Below are 21,479 nucleotides of genomic sequence, written 5' to 3'. Positions count from 1 at the left end.
GATACTTTGAAAAGAAAGGGTACCATCCTCCAGAATAGAGCATATGTCCTAAGTCAATAGTCAGATGGCACAGGGTCCCCAACAGGGAGGGTCTTAGTCAGGGTTTCTATTCCTACACAAAACATCGTGACCAAGAAGCAGGTTGGGGAGGAAAGGGTTTATTCAGCTTACACTTCCACATTGCTGTTCATCACCAAAGTCAGGACTGGAACTCAGGCAGGTCAGGAAGCAGGAACTGAGGCAGAGGCCATGGAGGAATATTACTTACTGGCTTGCTTCCCCTGGCTTGCTCAGCTTGCTTTCTTATAGAACCCAAGACAACCAGCCCAGGGAAGGCCCCACACACAATGGATTAGGTCCTCCTACCTTGATCACTAATTGAGAAAATGCCTTATAGCTGGGTCTCATGGAGGCATTTCCTCAAGGGAGGCTCCTTTCTTTTTGATAACTTGAGCTTGTGTCAAGTTGACACACAAAAACAGTCAGTACAGGGAAGGTGTTTGAATCCTGGAAGGTGAGGGCACAGGTAGGAATGGGTTGACTTACTACTAATGGCCCACTTAAAGAGTTTTTACTTCCTTCTCTGCAACTCTAAATCTACTAGTTCAAGATACTCTCACCAGGGAACACTGAACCATCAAACTTCAAGCTGTGGTACCAGTTAGTTTCTTTGAAGTATGCGTAACAATCGAATGGTGAGAAAGAATGCGCCATCAGTTGGCATAGTCAATTGACAATCAGAAGATGGAGTGATGAGGCAGGAGAGACCATCCCTGCATATCAAGTCAGGTAGCTCTGCTTTGATGATTCTGAGGGAAAAAGCCAGGCGCCACACAATGGCTTAAGCAGTACAGGATCTGTGAGAAGTTAGCTCTGTCAAGAGTGGAGAAATTTCCTTCAGCAGAGTTGCAAACTGAGGCCATCAAGAATAAGTAGTTGCAGAGAATATGGCGCCCATCAGATGCTGTTAAGATAACCGGCTGTTTTATCTTGCCCTGAGTTATCCTGGTTTAACCACTGAAAATCTCACATCCTGGGTGAAGCAAGGCAGCTGAGCTGTGCACCCTTGCTGTAGTTCTGGGTCTGAAATGTGCCCCACTCACCAGTCACTTGAAAAGTTCTTCAGAAAGAGAAACTATCAGTTTTCTGAAGGAGCGTTGTTTCAAAATGGGGTGACTCACTCGAATGAAGCAGATAACACTGAGGTGGGCAGAGGGGACTTCAGTGGAATCCACAGCAGCCTAGACCCCTGTCTCTGGATGAAGGACTTGCCCCTTCGGCAGGTTTCCTGCTCCTGGTTTCCAGCTGAGTTGTTCCCTAGGAGCTGCCTTCGGCTAAGAGAAGATGATTTGCCTGAGGTCATAGACCAGATGAGGCTGCTCTAGTTTCTGGCCAATGGAGGAGAGGAAAGTCTGACTAGTTTCCTCAAGCCACTCCTTCTGAAAGGCCATTCTTCTAGGACTCACCATGGGGTTGGCTAAAGCCTCCCCCAAAATGTATTTCAATTCCACTTTCTATGTCTGATTCTTTTCACTCCTTATAGTAATTCCCCAAATACACCGCATAGTGTGCATACAAGACCATTCCTTTGCAGCATCTCTGGTTCTGAGTTCCTCTTGGCTCCTCTGGTTGGAGTCTTTGGAATGGGTCCTGAGTTCAACACTCCCATTGCTTGTGGTTGTTAGTGCTTCTCCATCCCTTCTCATCCTAATTCACCTTCTAATTTTCCTACGCAAAACGTTTTCATGTTTCCATTCTCTGCCTGTGCAATGCATGAATATGTGTGTATATAAATATTTGAGTTATAAACCCAGTTCCCATAACTGAAAAAAAAAAAAACCCCAAACAGTAATGATTCCATTCCATACACAACGAGCATGATTTATCATGTTTGCATTCTGTTTCCAGGCACATTTTGAGTACTTTATAGTACTAATTCTGTTTTGAGTGTTATTGAGAAGTCATGGCTTTTCATATATAAGGAAATATTTCAATCAATCGTGAAGTATGCCAGCAAGCCATTCTCAAATGACCATATTTTTATCAGCTGTGGGAATCTTCATACAGCCTCCCTTCACTCTTAAAGCTGGCCCTCTGTCTTTTAAAAGGATCCTTACTTGACCTGAAGTGTCTTTCCCAGAAAGAGTAGAAACTTCTAGTCTTCAGGGATCTCGGTTCTTCTTGCAGAACAAGATTTAAGTGCCAGGATAGCATCTCAGTCAGTTATTGGTGAGATGTAGGTATTGCTGCAGCTGGACCACATTTAGAAACGACAGAGTTGGGGGTGATAAAGCTCTGATCTTAGTCCAATATTTCCAATTAGACATTTTGCATTGGACTTTAGTCTTGGCTCCACTGGCCTCCTACACATGCACCACAGTGTGGTCTTACATTCTTTTATGCTGACTGTCTGAGGTAGGGATCATGATTCTATTTAAAGTGATCAAACCGAAGACTCACGGATTGGTAGTCTTGCATGAAAGCCCAGAGAAGCAAATGTTTGCTGCACAGAACCGAATGCTAGTTTCAGTGTCTGAAGGTCCCATTGGTCCCATTGGTTGCTAGCACACTCCAGTAGCAGGTGTTGGGATTCATGTCACGTGACACTGAGTCATTTTTTGAAATGTACTGGATGGATGTTAGAATACATTTAACCTCTTTCTTTCACGTAGTCCTCCTTACTGGATGTCAGAAATATCAAACCTAAATTCAGCTTCCTTCTTACTTCTTAAGCTGGTGTTTGTCCCTGCCTTATAAACTCTTAGGGTATAAGAAGGCCATTGTATATGTTGCAGAAATAGCTGTCTTGACAGTTGGGTATGGGAAGGTTAAATCCTCCCCCAACCCCCAAACCTTCCTTCTCATTGGTTGGGATAGTGTTTGAGTGGTGAAAAACAATACTTGACTTTCCCTGATTTACAGGTTTAAAAGCTGGGGTTTGCTAATGCTGTTAACCCGAGCTGCTGAATCTGTTACAATGTCCTGTGCGACCTGAATCTCTAATCCAGGTGACATTTCTAAAAATGGTCAGTAACATCTAGAAATCCAAATGTTTTGAAGGGTCATATCTTTTATTGAGAGACTCAGCTCTTAGCAACTTCCTTTTTGAAAGGACTGAGTTTTTACCATGAGGGATGGAGTCATGGAAGCCAATTTTAGACTCGACCCCTTTTGCAATAGTTCACTGACCTATGATGGATGGGTTAACATATTTGTTTCCCCAATAGAATGTAAATTAAGACTATAACCCATTCAGTGAGGCTGGTCTTCTAAAAGAACAGAATAGAGTCTTGGGGTGTGACAAGTCACCTTCTACTCAATTGTGCCAAGGCTGGCCTGCATGGGTGCGGAAAGAAGAGCTTTCTGTCCTTCTTTGCTTCTGCTCTTCCCTGGGCCCACCTTTCTTTCACCTCCAGAGATGCCTCCTAGCTTTAAACAAATGAGCTCCTATCTGTTACTCAGAAGCAGAGACTTAACTAAAAATACAGCTTCATTTCCCTGAGCATTCCCTATGCCTAAATGTTACTATACAGATTTGCCTCTCTCCTTCCCTCCTTCCTTCCCTTCCCCTTCCCCTTCCCTTTCTCCCACTTCTTTCTGCCCATCTCTGTGATTTTTTTTCCCAAGACTACATTATGATCGGGGTTGGGGGGGCAGTCAGGTTACAGAGAATCCTTGTTTTAACACAAAGCCCTTTTCCTGTCAGGAATCCCATAGCGACAAACCCTCAGCTTTGAAGGAGCAATTAAGCTAAAGGGCATACCTGCCAGAGAGTAGCTCACAACCTGTTGTCTGAAGAAAATCTGCAGAGTCACCACGGTCTCCCAAGGCAGCCTCTGCTTTGTTGAGCACATATGTCTAGTTCCATTTCTGTGAGCGCCACCACCAAGAAAGGAGCAAGTACCCAGAAGATGCAGGAAAGGAGAGGAGGGCACTGTAGCCCTTCACATGCGTTTCTTCAGTCAGCGTCAGGATTCTTTAGTATAGAAGAAGAAAGACTTAATAGTCGCCTCTCCACTTATCAGTCAGGGAGAGTTAAAACACAGCGAGTTTGTTTGAAAAAAAATCATTCAAATTCAATATTCTTGCTTGCTGTGTCAAAAGGAAAACAATGAAAGCCTGAAAATAACCCCACATCTCAGAATGCTTGAGTAAACTGTGAGATGGCCGCACTCTAGAAAAGTGAGCAGTTATTAAAATGAAATGATTCAGAGCAAAGAGATTACATTAAGAACTCTGTCCAGGGCTAAGCCTACTAGCTTGGAATTTACCCATTTCACCCCAATAAGGGCCACTCCTTTCTGTGGATTCTCACCAGATACACCAGAGAGGACTTCATTCTGCAATTAAATCTCTAGGATATGGGTCTGTCCTGCTTCCTGAACTATGGTGGGAGGTGAGATGGGCAGAATTCACAGTGTAGCATTCTAGAAGATTCTTGAACCATCCACCCTGGGACTGGTAAGTGATGCAAAAAGAAACTTCTGTGTTTCTCATTTTAATATATGTCATGTAGAGCCAAATTTATAGCATAATTAGTACCATATATCAGAAAGAAATATATACAATATAGGATTATTAAAATATATCTGTGATTCATGGGGACATTATGCTCCTCCCAATAGCCACAAACTATGTAACAAAACCCCCAGTGTCAGGTGTCAGGAACTTCCCTTAAAGTTGTTGGTTAGGGGAATCCAAGAGATTCCCAAAACAATACAGGCTACTTCTGGTGCCCTTGAGTGCTTCCCAGACTTGAAGGTAAGACTCTCCTGTTAAAGACACCACACACTTCAGAGGCACTACTTGGAGGATGTGAGCAAGGTCTGACCTAGAAGCCTCCCAGCTGAGGATTAGCTCTCATGCTGTGGGAAGATGCTATGCAAAGTGCCATGGGAGAATGGCAACCAGTAGTTCCCCCTGGCCATAAAGCCTGGGAGCCCTGACTGACCCAGCAAGATATTCCTGATGGTGCAGTACTGGCACTAGTACCCTAGGTATAATCAACAGCTGTCTAGTAGGACTTAAGACCTGATCAATAGGAGGGAATTCATGGCTCATACTGTAAAACCAGCCAAATCTCTGTGGATAGAAAGGCCATAGACCTTGGAATAGAACCTACTACTGCCATTTTCTCAAACTAATGTAATTTATAACTATATTCTAAATAACTACCATTATACCCACAGATAAGCATAGCTTTCACCTCTCATCAAAGAAGCTGTTTTCTTTTCTTTTCCTTTTTTTTTAAGCAGATGGGGGACACCACAGAAATCTACAACCTGTGAGAATGCAGAGAATGAGTGACCATGGAATGCCAGGTTCAACAGATGCATCTGCAACCTACCTTATACCCAAGACTCAGGGATCATCACGGAAGAGGAAGTGGAAAGATTGTAAGAGTCAGAAGACTAGGATGCCTGCCCATAAGACAGTGCCTTCTAGACATGATGGGGAAACTGCACCAAGGAATCTCAACATTATGGTTGCCTAACAAGACCTGCATACTGATCACACCAGTTGATATGGCAATGGGGGAAGAATGAGTGTTGTCCAGGGACAAGCCACTTAACAGATTATCCCATCCCAAGTAGTCAGTCCTAAACATGCACAGAAGAGCAACACCAAATGAACACAGTAGGGGTGTGTGTGTGTGTGTGTGTGTGTGTGTGTGTGTGTGTGAATAATAATTATAGAAGGGGTCATGAACATGAAAGGGAATAGTGACAGAAACATGGGAAGAGTTGGAGGAGATGGAGGGTGGAAATGGTGTATAAACAATGCTCATATATGAAGTTCACTAAATTAGATATTTAAATAACACCTGTGATAGAATCTACCTTTAGATACACACATTTAAATAATTTTAAGGTACATAGGGAAATATGTGGCCAAGCTTCTAACTTTAATCTCCCAAGGAGTGGGATGAGGAAGTTTTCATGTTTTTCTTTAACATTATTTATTGCAATTCTAGCAATAACATTTCCTTGATTTACAGAAAACCAACCAAGCAACCAACCAACCAAGCAACCACTTCTGATGCCCTTGATGCAGGTGCAGTTGTTTAAACAGTGACTGTGGTCAAAGGCTTTGGGTTCAAGTTCAAGAATAGAAACATCTCCCATTGCATCTGCCTGAGATTCAGGCCTGCAAGGTCATTATCTTAAAACTTGCTTCCAGTTAGAGAGATCATATTGGGTCCTCCTTGTGGTTGGGTAAGTGCTCCTGAGGAAGATTGTTTATTTTGTATGAAAAGAGGAGGGGATATTGTATTTTCCACAGCACTCTGCATTTGCTTTTATCATGGAACAATAGTGGGAAGAGATGGTTAGATTAAGTGAGGTCAGTCATTTAGATATGGGAGGTCTTGTTCTAAGGGTCTCCTGAACTGACCATTAGGCAGTGGTGGGGCATAGGGTGAGGGGTGGTAGGTGTCCCTGAAAGTCTACTAAAGTGTCACCTACAAGTGCAGAGAAGTCTACATATTGAATGACAGATGCCCAAATGAAAGTGCAAGTTTGGAAACGCCAGGCTTCTACAAAGTCAAATCACAGTAACAGAAGCTTGCAAATGCCTTTTCTGAAATGTTTGGAGGATATCAGCATCAGCATATCTATATATACATATCTATATCTGTATCTATCTATTATATATCTATTATATATATATCGCTATATCATCATTATCTAACTATCTACCTATCAATCATCATCATTATCATCACCACTATTATTGTTATCTATGCATAACTCCATTCTATTTCTTCATTTTTAACAGAAAAAATAAGTGACAGTAGTTAAAACTATGTTATTTATTAAGAATTGAAGCTAACTGATTTTTCTTTACCTTACTTAGGAAATGGAAACTGACAGCTTCTTTTGGCTTTTTCTTCCTGCATAAGGTGAAAAAAAAAACTGCAGGAGAAGCAGAGAGTATGACAGAAACACATTTAAAGAGACATCTTTTCCAGGCCCATACTCAAACCACTAACAAATTGGTAAATGCATTTGAAATGTCACTCTAAGCTGACACAGGTAATGGTGGTCTGGCATTGACGAAAGACCATGGACTTGGGGATTAGATATATCTGTGTTTAGATCTCTAATATGCCCATTAGATTAGTGTAACAGGATAAGAACACAATCCCCCTTCAGTGTTGCCTTTGGCTAGGGTCTCAAGACTAACTTCTAATAGTAAGGGGAGACTAGGTCTACCATGCAGGACATTTAAATGGAGTGCTCACAGTCAATTTGGGGTCCTCATTCTCCGACCACTGAAATAATGAAAGGAGTGAATAGAATCAGAGAAGGTTTTGTATGGCAGGTTGGAAGACTTTTCTTTCCTCTCAAGTCTAGAAGAAGGTCTTTAATGGAGCTACAAGTGAGCTTGACACATGCCCCAGTAGACAAAAGTCTGAGTCATATCTAAAGAGTAGGAAGGAAGAAAGCTAGGACTACTTTCACTTTTGTCGGGAAGCTTGGGAAGATGTCACAACAAAGGAAGGACTCTCACAACCGAGGTAAGAGACAAATTTCTTTTTGATGAATAGTTGTGTGTGAGGAAACTGATGTAAAGTTATCTAAACTCTAGCTGTGATGGTTCAAACGAAAATGGTCCTCATAGACTCATATATGAATACTTAGCCCCAAGTTGGAGGCACTGTTTGGGGAGGATTAAGAAGTATAGCTTTGACTAGCCCCCAGTCCTCTGGGGTACCCTAAGGTCCCCTGAGCCACCTGCTATCCCTGGCAGATCTCCATTGTCATGTCAACTCTCAGCCCACCATCATTAGTCCTGCTGATTCTGAACTATACAGCCCAAGGATACCCAAAAAAGGCCAGCCACACCAGGATCATGAGGTTAGGGCCCTCCTAATACCTACTACAACAGGAACATCCAGGGACTAAAGCCATCTGATGGCTAAAGGTCCTTGAAAGAACATAATCAACAAAATTCAGGGCATTATAGTACCCTCAGAGTACAGCTATCCCACTACATCAAGCCCTGGTTATCTTAACACAACTGAAGCACAAGAAAATGACCTTAAATCCAACTTATAAAGATGATAGAGAGCTTTAAAAAGGATTTGATGAATAATTCCCTTAAAGAAATATGATCAAACAGGTAGAGACCTTTAAAGAGGAAACAAATTCCTTAAAGAAATATAAGAAAATACATTCAAACAGATGAAGGAAATAAATAAAACTGTCCAAGACCTGATAAAAGAATTAGAAGGAGTAAAGTAAATGTAACCTGGGGGGATCCTAGAGATGGAAAACCTAGGAAAGAGAACAGGAACAACAGATGCAAGCATCACCAACAGAATACAAGAGATGAAAGAATCTGAGATATAGAAGATACAATAGAAAAAAACCCCTGATAAACCAAGTCAAAGGAAATGTTAAATCTAAAAAGTTCTTGACACAAAACACCCAGGAAATCTGGGATACCATGAGAAGACCTAACCTAAGGATAATAGAAATAGAAGGTGAAGAGACGCAGATCCAAAGACCAGAAAATACTTTCAACAATATAATAGAAGAAAACTTTCCCAACCTAAAGAAAGAGATGCCTATAAATATACAAGAAGCTTATAGAACACCAATTAGCCTAGACCAGAAAAGAAAGCCCTCCCACCACATGATAATAAGAACACAAAATCTACAGAACAAAGAAAGAATATTAAAAGCAGCAAGGGAAAAAAGGTGAGGTAACACAAAGGCAGAACTATCAGAATCATACCTGACTTCTCAACAGAGACTGTTAAAACTAGAAGGGCAAGAACAGATACCTTGCAACCTCCAAAAAAAAAAAATCACAGATGCCAACTAGACTACTATAGCCAGCAAAACTCTCAATCGCCATATTTCAAGACAAACCAAAATTTAAATAAAATCTATCCTCAAATCCTGCCCTACAGAAACTATTACAAGGAAAATTCCAACCCAAGGAGGATAACTATATCCAAGAACACACAGGAAATAAGTAATTCCATACCAGCAAAACCAAGGGAAGTGTGCGCACACGCACGCATGCATGCACACACAAACACCACCAACATCTGTTGTGGTAAAAATTAAAAATTAATTTTCTATCAGTTCCTGCCAGATCTGCTCACTCTGGCTGCTACTCTACCACATGGTCTGCAAGCTGCCCTCTCCTGGCTGTCTCTCTTTTAGCCTCTCTCTCTGTACAGTCCCCTAGGCTGTAGTTACCATGCCTGGCATGCGCACGCACAAACACACACACATACAGACACACAGACACACACACAGACACACGCACGCACGCACGCACGCACGCACGCATGCACACACACTTCATTCTGTGGGCCCTGTGCATTCTTGGGGCAACAGAACCAGATCCCCATGTTTCAACTGACTCTCAGCCTTTTCTTTCACACACTGTCCTCTTTAGCCTGGTAAAATCAAAGTTCCAGAGACTTGTAATTTAGCAATCAGATTTACATGTTAAATTCTCAATCCACAATTCATCCACACAATAAATTCACTGCCAATTGATAATGATATAAACAGCCCACCTAGACAAGATAAAATGGATCTAGTTCACCTGAATCTGAACCATCCTCCTCCACAGACACCATCTTGATCTCCCTACTTCTTCCTCTCTCCTGCCTTACAAAAATTTGTCCTTGCCCCACTCTCTACTGTCCAATCATGTTTCACCTTTATATCAACCTACAAACATCAAAATAACAGGAAGTTCCAATCACTAGTCATTAATATCTCTCAACGTCTATGGACTCAATCCCCCAGACACAGGCTAACAGAATGGATGTGAAAACAAGATCCATCATTCTGCTGCATACAAGAAACCCACCTCAGCAATAAAGATAGACATCACCTCAGATTAAAAAAACTGGAAAAAAGTTTTCCAAGCAAATGAACCCAAGAAGCAAGCTAGAGTAACCATTTTAATCTAATAAAATAAAATTTCAACTAAAAGTAATCAAAAGGGACAAGGATACTCATCAAAAAAATTTACCAAGATGATATCATAATTCTGAACATCTATGCCCCAAACACAAGGGTACCCCCATTTGTAAATGAAACATTGCTAAAGCTTAAATTGCACATCAAAGTCCACATATTAATGGTAGAAGACTTCAACAAAAACTAAACAGAGAAATAACAAAACTAACAGGCCTTATGAACAAAATGAACCTAACACCTGCACAGAACATCTCACCCAAGTACAAAAGAAAATGCCTTCTTCTCAGCACCTCATGGATCCTTCTTTAAAATTGACCATACACTCACAAAACAAGCCTCACCAGATTCAAGAAAATTGAAATAATGCCTTGTATTTTATCAGATCACCATGGATTAAAGCTAGACGTCAACAACAACAGAAACACTGCAAAGCTTGTGCACTCATGGAAATTGAGCAACTCTCTACTCAATGAAAGCAGTGCTGAGAGGAAAGTTCATAGCACTAAGTGCCTTCATAAAGAAATTAATAAGTTCCCATACCAGCAATTTAAAAGTACACTTGAAAGTTCTAGAACAAAAAGAGAGAAGCAAACACACTGAAGAAGAGTAGAAGGCAGGACATAATTAAAATCAGGGCTGAAATCAATCAATTAAAAACAAAGAAAACAATACAAAGAATCAAGGCAATCAAGAACTGTTCTTTGAGAAAATTAAGATTGGAAAAACCCTTAGCCAAACTAACTAAAAGACAGACAGTATCCAAATAAATAAAATCAGAAAAGAAAAAGGAGACATAACAACAGAAAAATGAGGAAATTCAAACAATTAGTAGGTCTAACTTCCAAAGCCTGTACTCCACAAAATTGGAAAATCTTAATAAAATGTATAATTTTTTTGGACAGATACCAATTACCAAAGTTAAATCAAGATCAGATAAACTATTTAAAAAGTCCTATAATCCCTAAGGAAATAGAAGCAGTCATTAAAAGTCCCCCCCACCAAAAAAGCCCAGAGACAGATGGTTTTAGTGCAGAATTCTACCACAACCTCAAAGAAAAGCTAAAACCAAAATTCCTCAAACTATTCTACAAAATAAAAACAGAAGGAACACTGCCAAGTTTATTCTATGAACCCACAGTCACCCTGATATCCAAACTACACAAACACTCAACAAAGAGAATTTCAGACCAATTTTTCTTATCAACATTGATGCAAAAATAGTCAATAAAATACTTGCAAACTGAATCCAGGAACACATCAAAAACATCTTCCAGCATGATCAAGTAGGCTTGACCCCAGGGAGGCAGGGATGATTCAATATATGAAACTCCATCAACAAAACCCACCATACAAACAAATAGAAGGAAAAAAATCACACGATCATCTCATTAGATGCTGAAAAAGACTTTGACAAAAATCCAACATCCCTTCATATAAAAGTCTTGGAGAGATCAGGGGTATAAGGCATATACCTAAACACAGTAAAGGCAACATACAGCAAGCCAATAGCCAACATCAAGTTAAATGGAGAGAAACTTAGAGCAATTCCATTAAATCGGGGACAAGCCTGCCCACTCTCTATCTATTTAATATAGTTCTTGAAGTTCTAGCTAGAGCCATAAGACAAAAAAGGAGATCAAGGGGATACGAATTGGAAGAAGTATTGCTATTTGTGGATGATATGTTAGTATGTATAAGCAACTCCCGAAATTTTACCAGAGAACTCCTACAGTTGATAAACACCTTCAGCAAAGTGGATGGATAAAAAATTAACTAAAAAAAAAACCCCAAGTATTCATCTTTATACAAATGACATATGGGTTGAAAAAGAAATTAGGGAAACAATATCCTTTATAATAGTCACAAATGATATAAAATATCTTGGTGTATAACTCTAACCAAGCAAGTGAAAGACCTATATGACAAGACCTTCAAGTCGCTGAAGAAAGAAATTGAAGAAGATATCAGAAGATGGAAAGACCTCCCATGCTAATGGATCAGTAGGATTAACATAGTGAAAAAGGCCATCTTATCAGAAGCAATTTACAGATTCAATGCAATTTCCATCAAAATTCCAACAAATTCTTTATAGACATTGACAGAGAAATTCTCAACTTCATATGGAAAAAAACCCCAAAATCCAAAACCCCCATGATAGCTAAAACAATCCTGAACAATAAAACAAAACAAAACAAAAAAAGACAAAAAAAACCCCACACAAGCAAAAAAACAAATAAACAAACAGAAAACAGAAAAAAAACCAAACAAACTTCTGGAGGAATCACCGTCCCTGACTGCAAGCTGCACTACAGAGCAACAGTAATAAAAACTGCATGGTATTGGTATAGGGACCTACAGATTGATCAATGGAATTGAATTGACAACCCTGAAATAAACACACCCTATGGACAGTTGACTTCTTTTCTTCTTCTTCTTCTTCTTCTTCTTCTTCTTCTTCTTCTTCTTCTTCTTCTTCTTCTTCTTCTTCTTCTTCTTCTTCTTCTTCTTCTCCTCCTCCTCCTCCTCCTCCTCCTCCTCCTCCTCCTCCTCTTCCTCCTCCTCCTCCTCCTTCTTCTTCTTCTTCCTCTTCTTCTTCTTCTTTTACAAAAAAAGGCAAGCCCATACAATTAAAAAAGAAAGCATCTTTAAAAATCGGTGCTGGTCTAACTGGATGTCTACTTGTAGAAGATTGCAAATAGATTTATATCTATCACCCTGAGTAAAAGTCAAGTCCAAGTGAATCAAAGACTTCAATGTAAAAACCAGATACATTAAATCTATAGAACAGAAAGTGGGGAGTTGGTGCCGGAGACAACTTCTTGGACAGAATGACTCAGGCTCCAAGATCAACAATTGATAAATGGGACCTCATGAAACTGAAAAGCTTCTGTAAGGCAAAGGACACTGTCAATAGGACAAAACAGCAGTCTGCAGATTGGGAAAGGATCTCCATCAACTCTACATGTGACAGAGGGGTAATATCCAAAATTCATAAAGAACTGGAAAAGTCAGACACCAACAACTCAAATAACCCAATTAAAAAATGGGGTACAGAGCTAAACAGATTTCTCAACAGAGTAAGCCAAATGGCCAAGAAACACTGAAATATTCAAAGTCCTTAGTCATCAGGATGACTCTGGTGAGGTTGTGGAGCCAGGGAAACACTCCTCCACTGCTGGTGGGACTGCAAACTTGTAAAAACCAGTTTGGAAATTAATTTGACAGTTTCCCAGAATCCTGGAAAGAGTTTTACCTCAACATCAATTTATACCACTCTTGGGCATATACACAAGAGATGCTCTACCATCCCACAAGGACACTTGCTCAACTATGTTCATAGCAGCTTTATTTGTATTAGACAGAAACTGGAAATAACCTACACGTCCCTCAACTTAAAATGGATAAAAAAGGGCTGGAGAGACAGCTCAGCCATTAAAGGCTCACAGCCAAAAGTATAAGAGTAGATAAAGAAATCGTGGTTCATTTATACAACGGACTACCACACAGTCTTTAAAAAAAAAAGACATCATGAATTATACAGGCAAATGGGTAGAACTTGAGAGTATCACCCAGACTCAATGGGACATGCAATGGGATAGGGTGGCTCCCAAAAATCAATGGAGGTGACCTTAGCTAAGACTTACGGCAGTGGGGATGTGGAACCCGAAGAGGCCATCCCCTGTAGCCAGGCAGGAACCCCAGTGGAGTGATATGGACACCAACTTACCCACAAACATTTCAACCCCAAATTAATCCTGCCTACAAGAAATGCAGTCACAGGGGATGGAGCAGAGACTGAGGAAATGGCCAAGGAATAGCTGGTCCAACTAGAGACCCATCCCATGGGCAAGCACCAATCCCTGGCACTATTAATGATACTCTGTTATGCATGCAGAGAGGAGACTAGCCTGGCTGTCCTCTGAGAAGCTCTATGCAACAGCCGACTCAAACAGAAGCAGAGTCTAACACTGGATGAAGATCGGGGACTCTTGTGGAAGAGTTGGAAGGATTGAAAACCTGGAAAGGAACTCCATAGGAAGACCAACATTCAACAACCTGGACCCTTGAGGGCTCTTATACTGAACCACCAACCAAAGAGCGTGCATGGGCTCGACCTAGCCACCCCTCATATGTAGCAGATGTGCAGCCTTTTTCTTCATGTGGGACCTAGACAACTGTAGTGGGGGCTGTTGCCTGTCTGCAGAATCCATTTCTGTAATGTGTCTTGTCTGGTCTCAGTGGGAGAAGTACCACCTAGCCCTTCAGAGACTTGATGCGCCAGGGTTGGGGAATTCCCAAGGGGTCCAGTCCTCTATTCTCTCAGAGAAGAAGAGGAGGGGGATGGGACTGTGGGAGGGAGGCACCTGGAGGGGGGGGGACAGTGATCAAGATGTAAAGTTAATAATAATTAAAAAAAAAGAAGTGTGGCTTTACGGGAGGAAGTGTGTCATGTGGGGGGTGGGTGGCTGTCTTTGAGGTTTCAATAGATTCATGGGATTTCCCGTGTTCTTTCTCTGCCTCATGGTTGTAGATCAAGATGTGAGCTCTTAGTTTTGTCTTCACTCTGACATCGTGGACTCTATCCATTTGAAACCATAAGCCAAATTAAATGCTTTATTTTATACATTGTCTTGGTCATGGGAAGTATTACAGCAATAGCAAAGTAAGTAAGACACTAACCAAGAATGCCTGGAAAGACAGAGAACTCAGTGGAGAAATGGAGATCTTTACGTAAAATGCTGCAGGGTTTGTGAATGACTCCTGTATATTCTGTATATTCATTTTATTATTTATATAACACTTGAAGTATCTGATATAATGTACATTGTTGTTATATGGTACTGACTAGGGTATAATGATGAGAAAATATCTATACATGTTCAATGGAGAGCAACCAACACAGTCTTAATGTGCTGGTTAGAGTTTTGTCAACTTGACCCAAGTATGGGTCATCAGAAAAGAGGTAAATAACTTCAGTGAAGAAATGTTTCCATCAAATTGGCCTGTAGGCAAATCTGTGGGATATTTTCTTGATTAATGATTGAAGTGAGAAGGCCTAGCCTATTGTTGATGTGGTCACTATAGGAAGGTGGTTTCAGTTTGTATAAGAAAGGCAACATATCAAGCCAGAGAAAGCAAACCAGCTCCCACCTTGAGCTCTTGGATTGAATTTCCTTCAAAATGGACTGTGATTGGGATGTATAAACCATAAGTCCTGTCTTCCCTTCATTGCTTTCTGTCATGGAGTTCTTTATAATAATAGGAATATGGGTAATCTGAAGCACATTAAGACTCCTATACAGTCACACCAGGGGCTGTATAACAGTATTGTCCCAGGATATTTCTGAATGAGGCTGGTTGAATATTCACGTATGGGGCAACCAATGGCTATGAAGAGTTGATGAATATAAGATACCAAAGCTAAAGCAGGGCATTACTGAGGAATATTCAAGAAAAGTTAGAGAGGCAAACAGCCAAACAAATAATTAGATATGTAAAATTCTACATCTTTCCATTTTCTACTTTCAAAACCAACTGCACATAGGCACTGGAGTCTTTTTCCTTTGTCTCTTAAAAAATGGGATAGATTTCTTTCTAAACAGATACACAATCATATAAGATTGTGGTTTATATGATATAGTTTATTTGCTAATTATATACATTAGCAGGATGCCATGTCATGTTTCAACACATGCACACATTATGTATCACGTTAACATCATAATAAACATAGCTATCTCCCCAAACTTGTCTTTTCTTATGGTAAAATCTTTCAAAAGCCCCTGGTCTAGGTTTTTAAGATGATGTGTGGCACATAACTGTTCTCCACAGTCACTTGCACTGGCACCAGAACTTTCCATTCCTACCTAACAGTAGCTTCGTGCCCACTGATTAGCCTTCACATACTTCCCTTGACCCGTGGCTCCAGTCTCTGACAGTAGCCATTCTACTCTCTGCTTATCTGAGGTTGACTTTTTACCTATTACACAAGTGACTGAGGTCATGCAGAGCCTGTCTTTTGTGTCTGGATTATTTTTATTTAATATAACTATCTCCAGTACCATCCATGGTGTTACACATGACGATATTTTATCTTTTTTAAAAAAGTAGATGAATTGTGTTCCACTGAGCGCACATACAACATTTTTCCTTTATTTGTTCATCAGCTGATGGACACCTAGTGTTATCCCTTGATGAAATGCTCCCTGTAGGCTCATGTGTTTGAACACTAGGTCCCAAGCCAGTGGTATTGCTAGGGGAGGTTATAGGATCTTTATGAAGAGGGAGTGGGGATCACTGGAGAAAGTGAGTCTCCGGAGGTGGGGTGTATGGGTTATAACCCTATTCTAGTTCCTATGCTGAGTCTTTTCTGCTTTCTATCAGGCGCCTACATGTGAGTCACAAACCCAGAAATCATGTGTCTGCCTCTATGCTACTACACCTAGCCTAGCTTGAATCCAGCAGCAAAAAGAAATCCTTCCTTATACCGCTTTCTGCCATATGTGCTGTCATAATAAGAAAAGTAAGTAATGTAGGGTGTTTCCATGTCTTAGCTGTTATGAAGAGAGCTATGGTAAACATAAAGCAGTGTGAGTCTGTGTGTGTGTGTGTGTGTGTGTGTGTGTGTGTCCTCACAATGAACAAGGGGTTAAGATATCAGCATCATGTGCTTAAGACCTGTAAGAACTGCTTTGTGGGATGATGATCTGTTTCCAGCAGCTGAGAAGGTGCAGGGTGAGAAGTAAAGAGGATGCTCTTCCAGGTCAGGCCGCCAGAGGCCAAATGATAACTACTTGTCCCTTGTAGGCTCACTTTAATAAGGGTTCTCAAACCTACTTTACTCGTTTCTCATATGCTTTGACTGCCCTTCTAGTCCACCATCCAAAGGTAGGGGAGAAAAGATGGTAAGGACAAGGGGATGTGGATATGTTTAGAAATAGTTCTTTGGGGGGTGATTCCAGTCTCCATTTGTCAGAATACCAGCAGTTCAGTTGTGTCAGGGACCAGCAGTTGAGTGGAGATTAGAGGCCAATGAAGAGTTGCATTGCAAATGCACTGTCACCATCCACTGAGTCCTAGTTATGCTCTCTCCAAACATTGTGTGTCCTTTCATGGGTATTGCCTCAGCAAAACATGTGAGTCTGCATCACATGACACATCCAGAAACTTCTACTTTAGGTCCTTCTTTGGTTAATGTGAGGTCTTGAGCTTGGGTTTTGATCACTGGATGTAGCCTGAAGTACCATTAGCCACAGTCATAGCTTTTAAACCTCCTGTATGGCTCTCTATAGTCTTTCTCTGCCACTGCGACATTTAAACATCATTTTTTTAAGGGGAAGTAGCTTCAAGGAGGAAGTCTTCCTGACCTGTGCATGACCTGAACTTGACTCTCCAGGAGTATGTTCATCCACAGCACCATTAGATTAAATTGTTGCTAAAGCAGCATCCCTGAAAACTGAAAGCCAGGAGCAGGAACATGAAGCAGTTTCTACAGGCAGGGTTAGAGGTGGAGTCAATATTTGTTTTAAATCAATGCCTATTGGTGGGAAAGGCAATAGGGAAAGAGAGAAAAAACAGTTCCGAATAACTGTACTTTGCAGTTGCATTAAAAAAGTATAAAAAGAAGAAAAACCATATTTATTGAGATGTACAAGTCATGGAATATTCACAAACCATAGTGTGTCTCCAGCTTCACTCTGGAGAAGGTGTGAATTACAGATGCTCTCACTGAAGGACGAAGCATCCCGAGTCTGCACAAGAACCTCCGCTGGCATCTGCAACTCCTCTTCAGGTCCCATGTTATCATAACCCTAAACTCGCAACTTGCCTACTTTCCCACTTTCCCATACCAGGTGGAGACACAGTATGACAGGCAGGAAGTGAACAAAGCCTATTATGCTTCGATCTACTTCATTTTCCTTGCATAAACGCTATACAGATTATATGCCAATGAAAAATCCATGAAATTAGCGACATATATTAGTTACCACAGAGGACATCTTATCGCTTTAAAGAAAGGTTTTGGTGCTGGGCTCCAACGTCAGCTCAGGGCTTACTGTGCACTCAACAGTTTCTACCACTGAGCTAAAGTCTGAGCTGATCTTATCTTTTGTGGTGGAGACTTTGCAAGGTGAATCATACAGTACAACCCAACCTAATAATAAGATGATACTGGAAAGTCCCAGAAACAGCAGCTGAAGGAGAATCAGAATAAATGGATAATGTCTATCATAATGGAAAATTAAAACTGAATTTGCAGTCTATTGAAATGCAACGACAAGAATAATAATCTATCTGAGAAACAACAATTACCTCGGAAGCCATTGTCGTAGAAAAACCCATAGTCTTAAATATCTTCAGCAGTACAGGAGGGAGACTACAAAAACATCGTCTATCTTAAAAATAGCAGTAACATTGAGTGACGGAAAATAAACAGGAAGTAAGAATCACCATATTTCATCAATTTAGAAGCCTGCTTGACGTTTTACGTTGACATCTCTGCAATTGGGATGTGTCCTCAATTTTTGTTGGTCATGTAACTGTGTGGCCTCGTTGTTATCGCTCACGCATGTTCTTCTGGTGACACAATTGCAATCCCTCAGCGCGTCAGTCAAAGAGCCATTTGAGCAGTGTCCGGGCAGCACTGAGTGCTGGCTGAAATCTGAAGTACCCTGAGTGACAGTGTCACTAAGGGATAAGCAGTGTGGAAATTTGCAGAAAGGACAGGAACAATTTGGGAAGCAAACTTGGAACCCATAGTGTGACATTCTTCTAAGAAATACCGCCTTGCCTCAGTAAGGAACAACCCTGTGGCCGGATAGAAATACCAATGGCTAGGTCCACTGTGACTTAAAAGAGCTGGGCTCCCTATGAGAAGAAGACGTTTTAGGAGCACCCAGAGCAGTTTGACATTTTCCTTTCATGGATGTATGAGGGATATAAAACCAAAACTTATGTCTAAGTAAATCTGAAATGATTCTTCCAAGAAATTCCAAGTAAACAAAGTGGTAAGAAGACCTTATGCTGTAGATTATGTGAAAGCGTTCTGTTTTTCGAAGTGGTCCAAAATAATGATGAAATGTGATAAAACAGGCAAATGCTACAGTTAATAAGAGTGAGAAGTGAGAGCAGAATGTCTAAGTAACTATAAAAACTAGTGTCTTGCAAAAGCTGGTAATGGATTTATAAATACTTCAGGAGTCGGGTAAGGGAGTTGAGAGAATACAAAAGATTTGGGATAAGGAAAGAGGTACGGTGGAGGTTAAAAACCATAAAGGAGCATCTCATGCAAGTCATTGGCAAGCTTTTCAAAAATTGAGAATACGGGCTGGCAAGCTTGTGTAGTAAATATTTTAGACATTGTGAACCAAAGGATATTGTGCTGACATTTAAGTACCATTTAAAATGCAAACATTTAAAAATTTATAAATCAGATTTTGCTCAGTAACTATAGAAAATGAGATGTTGAGCCAGGCTTTCCCCAGAGGCCACTGTTTGTTGACTTGATCCAGAAGAAAGCAATAAGCATCTAGAAAGATACAGTTTGCCAAAAATGACCCAATACAAGATGGAGAATTTCAATAGAAAAATTATCGTGGGAGAATTAAAAAAATTTATATGGTCTAAAAGTCCAGAGGCAGATAATTTCACCAGTTAATATTTTTGTCCTCAAAGAAAAATAGCTTCTTGACCTTTTGGCTAAGATTTAGTAGAAGTCATCTTTAAAACAAAAATAATGCATGGAAACTATGAGAGACTATAGAAAAAGATGAAAATCTCTCAAATTCACTTACTCAAGACTGTGTAAGACTGACACCAACACCAGTGTTACCCAGAAAGCAGAAAAGTAGTGACAACATAGAAACCGAAAAGGAAACAGGATGGTGCATCTCACAGTCGGCTTCACTAGATCTGGACTTCCCTAGGAGATGTTGTGGCAGTCTCTGGATGTGTCTGTGGGCATGCGTCCAGAGAGTAAGTTGCAGGGAACACTCGCCATGAATAAGGAGTTTGGGGTAATACAAGGAATAGAGGGACAGCTACCAGAGTTCCAAATATTCTGAAATCAGACACCAAAATAAATTTCTTCTTTGAACTGTTTCTGTCAGGAGTTTAGTCACAGGAATGAGAAAAGCAATTCAGAGGAAAAGTTACCAAAAAAAAAAAAAAAAAACCCAACAAATGAACTGCATAGTGGATGTTGCTGAGCCCAAGAACCTGAGATTATCTTGGTCATGGGCCCTAGGAGAAAACCTACATGACTATTTTGTTAAATGAACATAGCAATAAATGATTCCTAGTGATTTAATTATTGCTATACCCATAGATCAGAGCATCCCCAGACCCTCATCAGAAAAGCTTATTCTTACAAATCGTGATAAATTAACATAGCGACCCAAAACTGGACAATGTGCAGAGAGTGAAAGACTTCAGGTTGTTCAGCCCTAAATGGGCTCTTTATCAAACTCTTCCCCTCAAGGCTCAGGGATCTACCCAATGAGGAGGTGGAAAGATAGTAAGAGCCAAGGTGGTGGATGACTTTGAGGAAATAGCATTTTCTAGCTACAACAGGACAGCTGCACATTTGAACTTAGAGACTCTGAGAACACGTACAAATTCAACTCAAAGTACTAGCATGTGGGAGGGGAAGTAGGCATAGACCCTCACTAGACAAGAAGCTATTGGCAATTGATAACTGATAGAAGAGAGAAAAATCAGTTTTCTTCAATGACGTGACACTAGGTATATCAACCATATTCCAGGACAGCCTCTAGGCTTACTCCCCCGACCCCGTGTGTGTGTGTGTGGTGTGTGGTGTGTGTGTGTGTGTGTGTGTGTGTGTGTGTGTGTGTGTGTGTATGTGTGTGTGTGTGTGTGTGTGTTGAATCTGGGAAGAGTTGGAGGAGAGGAAATAGGATCAAAACATATTGTATAGGCTTCTTAAAGAATAAATAAAATCACTTAAAATATAGTTTTAGAAATTGAGCTAGGAAAATATTTCTTTTGCAATGTTCTTTAAATATTTGAAAGAACATATAGAACTTATATGAAGCAATGGTAGAATTTAAACTGACATCTGATGGAGTGGAAAACCCTGAAACTTTGAATGGGCAGGTCAAACATTGTAACAAATCATGCCAACCTTAGGATGTTAATGAGACACCCAGAATTCTTTTTTTTTTTTTTTTGGTTCTTTTTTTTCGGAGCTGGGGACCGAACCCAGGGCCTTGCGCTTCTTAGGTAAGCGCTCTACCACTGAGCTAAATCCCCAGCCCCCAGAATTCTAATGCAGACATTTTTTGATGCAGTAACTAACAGGATAATCTTACAGTTCATGTGAAGGAACAGAGCCCACAAACAGCCAGTAACTATGCAAGAAGCCACACAGAGAAGAGGCAGCTGCTTGGCTGAGTGTTAAATACTAAAAGCACCATCATAAATCTATGTGTAGATGCAGAGGGCAGCTGTATAGATCAGTGCACAGATGGACAATTCTCAAATAGATCCCATTCTATATGAGAATTT

The 21,479-nt window shown here is 40.6% G+C and overlaps 1 long non-coding RNA gene across 8 annotated transcripts in view; it reads left to right on the top strand.

Moving 5' to 3' along the window:
- LOC102553663 (uncharacterized) overlaps positions 1-21,479 on the top strand; it is a 55,109-nt gene that overhangs the window by 2,333 nt on the left and 31,297 nt on the right. For 4 of the 8 annotated variants that reach the window (XR_010054452.1, XR_005488384.2, XR_005488381.2 and 1 more), the window contains 3 exons: positions 5,256-5,396; positions 5,999-8,710; positions 14,917-16,476. This is a non-coding gene — a long non-coding RNA (uncharacterized LOC102553663). Of the gene's footprint in view, positions 1-4,318; positions 4,462-5,255; positions 5,397-5,998; positions 8,711-14,916; positions 16,477-21,479 lie in introns of all 8 variants that reach the window. The other 4 variants (XR_010054453.1, XR_001839504.3, XR_005488385.2 and 1 more) reach the window with 4 other exon arrangements.

Source organism: Rattus norvegicus, chromosome 8 (assembly GCF_036323735.1).
Source record: "Rattus norvegicus strain BN/NHsdMcwi chromosome 8, GRCr8, whole genome shotgun sequence".
NCBI lineage: Eukaryota > Metazoa > Chordata > Mammalia > Rodentia > Muridae > Rattus > Rattus norvegicus.
The sequence above is the reverse complement of the archived record's forward strand: the minus strand, read 5'-3'. Positions and strand labels throughout refer to the sequence as shown.